At 39.9% G+C, this 8,908-nt stretch overlaps 1 protein-coding gene across 1 annotated transcript in view; it reads right to left on the minus strand.

Annotated features, from left to right (window-relative positions):
• Positions 1-3,499, minus strand: part of bcar3 (BCAR3 adaptor protein, NSP family member) — a 55,356-nt gene extending 51,857 nt beyond the window's left edge. The window contains exon 1 of the mRNA XM_069679987.1: positions 3,349-3,499. The gene's annotated coding sequence lies outside the window, so the exon portion shown is untranslated. The remainder of the gene's footprint in view (positions 1-3,348) is intronic.
• Positions 3,500-8,908: the final 5,409 nt, after the last annotated feature.

Below are 8,908 nucleotides of genomic sequence, written 5' to 3' on the forward strand. Positions count from 1 at the left end.
TCTAGGCTTAAAGTGTCTTCCTGCTCTGGCATGCACACACTCTCACACACACCAGCATTAGCAAAACCACCCCTGGCCAGAAGTGAACAATGGGAACAACTGTCACATGACCGCAGTTTAGAGCCGGCCTTTGTTAGAGAAAGAGAGAGGTGTCCCACTGCGCTCTTCAGTGCGTGGGCCCACCAGTCAGTGTGTGTGTGTGTGTGTGTAACATATTAATGAGGCTGTTATTAAATCCCACCGCAGAAGCTGCCCTTTAATACTTCTGAATCTTTGTCCTCGCTTTCTCACACACTCGCATGTCACCTACAAACATAAACAGTGCGTGTGTGCTCATTCAGTATGGCTACAGTTTAACGTAGAGATGGACAGTGTGGGAAAAAGTATGTTGTTTATGTCCAGTGAGCGGTCAGAGGAACAGCCAGCTGAGTCAGTGAGTGGTGGAAGAAGTATTTAGTTCCTTGTTGAGTAAAAATAACGACAGTACTTTGAGGAAGACAACAATTAAAACCTAAAGTACAGCTACAATTAGCTTAAAAGCTTAAAAAACACTTAAGAAATTAAAAGAACTACATGCGTAATTGGCATGATAAATCTATCAGTAGTAACTTTAGTTCACAAGACAGCGAGTTAAATCGAAATCCATCATCGCTAAATCATACAAATAAAAACAAATACAAACACTGTAAAGGAAAAGTTTAAATTTTTGCTTTTGCTAGATTTGGATGAGGATATTTACACCATTTTTTCTAATTTAATTCAATTAAAAATGCTTTATAGGCATGAAAGTCTGAGGCATCATAGTGCAAAATAATAAAGCATTTTGTCTGAAGCTAATATGAAGCTAAAGCTAGTGCTATACGCTAACGACGAAACGGTCTTGGTCAAAAAATAGAAATCTTTATGACTTTAACATGTACTGCAACAATTAGCTCTAAAGATTAAACATACACTAGAATCACATGTAATTGGCTTGACAGAGACAAAGGTGCTAACTTTTGTTCATAAGACACAAGATCTAGATCAGGACGCACCATCATGAAGATTAAAACAAACACTGGAACAGTTAAACTTAATTATAAATATTAACATCACAGATATTAACATCACTATATAGGCATTAAAGTGTCAGAAATAATATTGCTGAAGCATCAATGTGCAAAATAATCAAGTATTTTGTCCGTATATGACGCTGACGTGAAGCTAAGGCTAGCAAGCTGCATGCTAACGACAAAGCAGTCTTGGTCAAGGAATAGTTTCTTCACATATTCCTGTAAAACCAGAAAAAGGTTCTGCACATATTAAAGAAACAAGATACAATGTGTCAGTTTATGAGCTTCAGAGGATCTGATCTGTGGACTTTTTAATCTACCATCCGAAGAGATCAAGGCTAGCTGTTTCCCTATGTTCTCACTAAGCTAGGCTAACTCCCGCTAGCTTTATATTTAGCTAATGAAATGACCCTGGTATATAACTTCTCATCTGGACATGAAAGCAAATGAGCACATTAGGTTTGACATTTCCTTGAACAAAAATAAGTTGCACATTTAAGCTTTAAGTATCTAAAGTAAACAACTAATGACCCTTTTAGGCTGCTGCATTATTCATGTTGATGTTACAGCTCAAAGTGGTGCTAAAGAGGTTAAGTCTCCGATTCTAAGTGCTTATTATGCACTTTGAATATGTCAAATCTTTTTTTTCTGCAATTTGACTGGTAGTTAAAGGTTATAAAAGAAAGTTTAGAGAGAGAAAAGTTTAATATTCTACTCTGAAAAGTAGTTAAATTTAACAAATTGGAATTTTGCGCACTCCAAAAACAAAAGTAAGTTAAAGCCTTGAAATATATTTACTTTTTTATTTTCAACCTCTGCTGTCAGTCAGTCAGAGTTTGTGAAGCGCATCGGTCACAAAGTGTTGACGGCTGGCTGGAATACCAAACACCTCATCACACTGGGTCAAGTAACACAACACCACACACACACTCACACACACACACACACACACACATGTACACAAAGTAAAAGCTGAGCTCTGAGACTCTGAAACACACATTTCAGCATTAATTAAAGGTTGAATCTGATTTGCTCGGTTCAGTGACACTGCAGGGTTCAGACACGACTCTGACTAATGTCTGCAACAACCTGCTGCATGTGTGTGTTTATCTGCACAACAATCATCACTACACGCTCACACAGACACAGATGCACACATATGTCTGCATCTGTCATCGTCTCCGGGGCGGCTGCTGTTTAAAGACTTGTTCTCATAACTCAGAGGTCAGAGCATCAACCTGAGCGTCAGCCACTTAACCTGTCGGAGGGTTTCTGAGAAAGAAAGTTAAGAGGTTGGCGCCTCATAGTATTTGGTTTATGTTTGCACAACTAAAATCATAGGCATCAATAAATATTGATGACTTTGCAGTAGTAAAATCTAAAATCAATGGTTGCAGAAAATCAGATCTGCAAAGATTAATTGATCAGTCGATCAGAAGAAAGTTAAACAGCACATATTTTGAATGTTAAATTAATGTTTTGGTGATTTTTTTAAAGCAAAAATGCCAAAAAATATACTTGTTCCAGATTTTGCTGCATTTTGTAAACTTCCAATTCAAACGTCTTTTGTTTTGTTTGGTTTTAAGCAATTCATAGATGTCACTTTGGGGCTTCTGATGAGTATTTTTTACAACTTTTTGACAATTAATAGACAAAATAATGAATCAATACATTTACAAGTAATCAGCAGATAAATCTAGAACAAAAATAACAGCAGCTGCAGCCCCAGAGCAAACTGATTCCTTACACTGCTCAGGCGACACTCTCTGATAAGCAGCAAATAAAGATGTTGAATCATTAATTACGTCTATACAGACAAATACACTTCTATGAAACATTAAAGCCTTAAAATAAACTTTAAAACAAGCAAACTTTCTCAAATACACGAGGAAAAACTTGATGATAAGATCGTATCTGTCATATTCATGTAATTATTTCCTGCTGGAGTTTCCAAACCAGCAGCACCAATTCAAGCAACCACAGTTACACCCAGCGCCTTGGGATGGCAACTTATTGCTCAAAAAAGTCCCTGAGCAAATCTAACTCACTGCAATGGGTAAACAATTCAACGGAGAGATAAGGAGAAGAAAAGGCAGGGGAGTGTGGTGACATGTTTCAGCAGCCACAGAAAGAAAACTTTCTATTTTTAACTTTTAGTTTAGACGATTAAAAGTCTGCAAAAGGAGGAGATGACCGTAAAGTGTCACCTCTGCCTGCCCTGCTACCACACACACATTCCTACACACACCTACATGGATGTAAAAGGATGCACACACAAACACATCTTCACTCCTACCTGTCGGCGTGACCTCTTCTCCTTCTGGTGACCTCTGCTCTTGTTTCTCTTTAAGTCTTATAAACGTCTATTAAAGTTATTCCATGTCACAGTTTGTTTGAATGACGGAGGAGCTGACTGACCGGCTGCAAGACGATACACTCATGCTCCTTCAGACAGGCAACAACAAGTAGCACCGCACAATGACAAGCCCTGCCCTCCTCTCTCTTTCTCTCTCTCTCTCTCTCTCCCTCTCCTAGCTCTCTCTCTCTCTGGGGAGTGATTTGCGATCGCCCGGCCCCTCCTCCTGCCCCGCTGCTGTGTTTGGGAGGAGTTTTCTTTCTTTCTTTTTTAGCCGAGTTGTCTCTTAACCCCCCCCCCCAAACCAAGCACCGAACAAAACTCCCTCTGCCCTCCTTCTCCTCCTCCTCCTCCTCCTCCTCCTCCTCTGTGCTCCCTGCACAGCCTCATATTTCATGCCTCCGAGTTTTTTTGTTTGGGAGCTCTTAACGCCAAACACCATCGACTGGTTGGGTACTTAGAGAAGATTTAGATGTGACCTAATGTTGCTATTTGCAGAGAGGCGATGAGAAAAGAAGAATAAACTGATCACAGCCTGGTTGTGGCATGTTTGAGGTGCACTCAGGAGGTTTAACTACTTGACTCAGAGTCGGCTGAAGCATAAATCAGCTCTGAGTCAGAGTTTAAAATCTTTAAAAAGTGGGCGAAATCTTGTCAGAACTGTTTAATTTCATAGAGAAAGGAGGATTAAACAAGTAGAAAAGCTCTGCTTGTGTCATTACATCAGGTATGAGGTCACACTGAGTATGTATGTGTGTGTGTGTGTTGGCCCCCAGGACAACACTCTCTCCTGCCTTTGTCCTCCTGTTCCTCTGTATTGTCTAGAGTTGATAACACCCAGACACGTGCATGTGTGTGCAGGTTTGTGTGTGTGCGTTTCCTTTCAGACAATACAAGGAGCCCATCCTGCCCCATCCTGAAAGCTGAGATGATTAGGTGGCCCCGCATTGGACGCACACACAGAAACACAAACATGCTGACACACACATGTAGGTCTTTAGATCTTGACACAATCGCTTAAAGTGCATGAGGGCCAAAACCTTCCTTGTGGTCCTTTTTATCTTTTACATAGTAATCTTTAAAATGTATAACCAAATTTCAGCGAAAATCTGTTGACTTCAAAGTGACTTTCTCTTTTCTCTTTTCTCTTTTCTTTTAAGCTGTTGTACTTGCTACTTTTGATGTATAAATTGTATTAAAAGTACATGCAGTCATTTCTGGTGCATACTTTTGGTTTCATTTATAAATAAGTTGCTTAGAAGTTTGTTTACAACTTTGTAATTGTCTGACCGCTGTGCTTCCTGTCTTATTGTATGTTCTGACAAAAAGCAAAGCCAATTTCCTGCTCGCGTTTCTCACTACCGGGTCACTTGGCTGTGATTTGATTACCTTAAAGAGGTTTAAAGGTGCCTGGAAAATCCCAACTTTAAAAGCATAAATGGAAATTACAATGAACATTTACAAAATGGGGAGGATAACAGCATCATAAACTGGAACAATTTTCTTAATTTTGGGAAAAATTGATTAACGACATAACTCCCTGTAGGCCTGATGTTATTAAGAAAAATAAAAGACTGTACATAGTTTTCTTTTGTTTGTTTGTTTGTGTATGTAAACACCTCTGGTCTTTTGGGACTTATGGCAAACATGTATGTTTGATTTGTAAAGTGACTAAGATACACTGGGCTGGTTTAGCTCAGTTGGTAGAGCAGGCACCCCATGTACAGACGCTACAGTCCTCGACGCACTGATCGCAGGCTCGGCTCCCGGTCTGCCGATCATTTGGTGCAAGTTTCCCCCACTCTCTACTCCCCACATTTCCTGCCTGTCTTCAGCTGTCCTATAAATAAAGCCAAAAAAAAACAAAAAAAAAGATGCCTGCCGAACGTCAATAAAATAATCATATATCAAAAGAATGATATAAAAAGTAGAAAGGTGCTGGAATAACTACATCAAGATGCCGGTAAAATGAAAAAATGCAAAATAAGAAAGCAAGAAACTTTTTTGAAAATTTCAAGAGTTCAGCTCGACCATTTCTGATGTCTAATTAAAGATTTTATGTGTTTGCAAAAAACTTTGCTCAGCTTTAAACACAACTTTACTGTCACACATTAAACATTTTATTAGGTAAGTAGAAGTAAGTCCGAAAATCATCAACGAAACTATTAAAATCATTTGGGGGCGCTGGTTTAGCTCAGCGGCTACCGTTGCTGCATGTTGTCCCCACTCTGTCTTCTCCTGTTTCGGACACTATCCACTGTCCTCTCTCTCAAATAACGGCATAAATAGCCAAAATTATCTTTCTGTTTTATTAAACATTTGGAGTTAAAACTGATTATTTTTTATTGAACTTGCAAAGTTTTTAGGAGTTTTTATGTCAACAGGGAATAAAATGCAGACATTGAACCACAAACTTATATTGACTTATATCTTAATATTACAATTATAATTGGTTTTACTGTGAATTTGGCACAGATCTCGTACCAAAGCTTTAAATTATCATATATTATTGTGAGAGGGTAAATTCACTCTCTGCTCTCGACTCATCTACGTTACTGTGACGAGCACTCACAGTCATATTGACGTCTTTGTAGAAAGACTCAGTATTTGAGGCTCTATTTCTGCTCACATCCCAGCCTCTTATAGAAGACGTGGACAAATGTTAACTAAAACCAGTCATTAGTGCTGGGTCACAGCTTCATCTCATACTTCTAACACACCAAAAAAAACACATGTTCTTTTGAGTCCACGTGATATAAATCCTGAAGCGTTAGTAATGGTGATCTAATCCTTAAATAAATAAGTCTTTGGCTTATTTGCTATGAAAAAAATACCAACTCCTGGACTCCAGCAGAGGCAGAGGAACTGTTTGGGAGTGAGAAGCTGATTTTCATATTTTCCTTGGGTAAATCTGGGTAATATGTCACACAGGCATGTGAACATTCTTGGCATGTTTGCGTGTGTGAGGGTGGTATTTCCAGGAAGGTGTACAGTGAGTCAGGGGTGTAATCTGTCATTATCTTCTGAATCACCTAAACCCCCAAAAAACAGGGAGTAGGAGGGGTTTGTCGTTTCAGCAGAACTGTAATTCCTGACTGATGTGTTTCTGAGCTGTGATGGAAGATCTTATCCGCTTGTTTTTAGAGGTAGAAAACTTTTCTGATGGCAAGTACAGAGGCAGAGCCCATCAGACTCGACCAACAGCTACTTCCTAGGCTAAAAAAGGGAGCTAACATTGAAGTGCAGTTCCTCAAGTAGCCACTAGAGGCTGGCTCCAAAAGTGAGTCAACCCCCATTAGGCCCCATAATAAGATGCCAAACTTTACAGCAGAATTAGACATGTTAACAGCCTGGTACATTAAACAGTTTTCCTTTTGTCGCCACAGAAACAGAAAATCCCTGAAGCTCTGTTTCATGAAAAAGACGTGACAAGCTAAAAATGGATCGTTGATAATAAAAACACGAATGTTTTTTTTTCATTAACAAGACGAGAAGGGACTAAAATGTTAGTGGTGGGCTGGCTGACATTCAATATGATATTTTCCCCCACTGTGCATCTGATCTGTCTGTCAGAATACAAGCAATTAATTCCTGTAACTGGTTGAATTGGTTGAGGGGTGTGTGCAGATCCCCCTGAATCCGTCCCAGCCATACAGGTGATGATGTCCCAAAGCGGCAGCTTTACAACAACGCACACAAAACGAACAGGTATCACAAAAGTGGTTATGAACTTTCACTCAGGCTTTCTGCTCCAGGATCTGTGCGTGCTCACAGAAAGAGGGGAGCTTTACGCATCATTTGGCGCTTCTTCCGCACAAAAAGGAGCGATCACCGGCTGGCTGCATAAATGAGAAGCGATGATGAATATATAAAAAGTGTTTACGGTAAAAACCAACACTGCTGCTGCAGATAAGGCAAGAGAGGAATGCAGTATGTGCTACTGTAACTTCACGGCTTCGTTCTGTGGCTTTAGTCTACAAGCGTAATGTTACGTTCCAAAAGTTTCCGCCTCCATATAACCTCAGCTGAGGATCTATATTACGCGTGGAGAACATCGTCAGGAAATAGTTAATGAAAGGACGGTGCTTTACAGCTGATTGAACCTGTATACGGCTAATTGAATTAGCTTAAAGAGAGAAAACATTCTGACTAAAAGTAATGAAAAGATGTTTTGAGTTTTCAACGACTAAAACTATTAAGGGTAAAAACACAGCTCCACAACACTGGTGGGACTAAGAGCCTGTGTTGTATCGTTGTCATGGAAACAGCTGTGCCTAATACTGTATGCCTCTGCCCAGTTCACTGTCAGATTGTTAGCATAATAAAGAGCTGTAAATGTTATAGTGTGTTTGCCATTCATGTTATTAGGCTGCAGAGTTACAGATTATGGGCTGTATGAGGCTATACAATGACAGTGGAGTCAATACATTCAAAGGTAGACGTGCAGCAGGTTACATGCTGTCCTGACAACATAACCCACATGTGGAACGAGTCGCAAAGGGGGTTTAATTTTTGGTAACACGTTGCTTTTCTCAGTAGGTAACGCAGTAATTATATTAAGGATTAAAATGATGTATAATTGAGGGTGTGGTTGCTTTAAAAACAGGTTGGTGCTGCTTGCTGTAATCTCAGCTAACTCAGTAACTGAATTGATCCTCTTATCCATGTGTTATGTTGAATTGCCCGGCCCTATTGTCCCAAACCTGATCAACCTATTCCAGTTGCACATTTGGCAGTTAATTTTTTGATAGACTCATTGCTCTCACGGATCTATCATTTGTCCTGTATGTGCTAAGTACTTCCGCCTTCTGTCCTCTAGTCTAGAGTCTTTTTTATGGCTTTATTAAATATATAAGTGATGATACATGACGGGACGATAACAGAAAAGCAGAGACGAAGGTCTCTGGCATTTCCTCCACTCAAGTTTTTCGCTGTGTGCAGGGTTAACCGTTCTGGACAGGAAGTCTGATGAAAACTTAATCTTCAACCTTTTGTCAAAATCCTTCTGTATATCAAAACATTTACTTTGCCACATTTTTAAAATGAGTTTGGAGAGTGACACACTTTGACAGCCATTTCCAGCTCTTCCTGTTAAATGTGAGTCTAAAGGCCAAGCCCTGATTCTGCTCAACGTGTTGGCACAGCGCCTCGCTGAGTCACTCGTTTCTGAACACTGACCACCAATGCACCTCAGGGCACCAGCCTTTCCTAAACCATTAAAGAAATGGGATTGGCCGCCACACCTACTGGAGATTACACCTGCACATAATTGGATTTTAGTAGATCTAGTTTATTACTAACTTTAAGCTACTATTTGCTTTTTATGTGCTTTTGTTTGCTTTCCGTGCAGAGTGGTGTTTCTGTAACTCCTCAGTGAACAGTGCAGGGTACATTCTCTTCTGATTTTATCCTCCTTTCTCCCTCTTCTCTCCCCCTCATTCCATCAACTCCTCGTCTCCCTTGTTCCTCCCTTCTGTTCAGCTCCTCCGCTCCCCTTTTC

The sequence above is a fragment of the Semicossyphus pulcher genome, unplaced genomic scaffold (genome assembly GCF_022749685.1).
Source record: "Semicossyphus pulcher isolate SPU_LCO1_2020_fin unplaced genomic scaffold, fSemPul1.0.p SCAF_4, whole genome shotgun sequence".
In the NCBI taxonomy this organism is placed as follows: domain Eukaryota; kingdom Metazoa; phylum Chordata; class Actinopteri; order Labriformes; family Labridae; genus Semicossyphus; species Semicossyphus pulcher.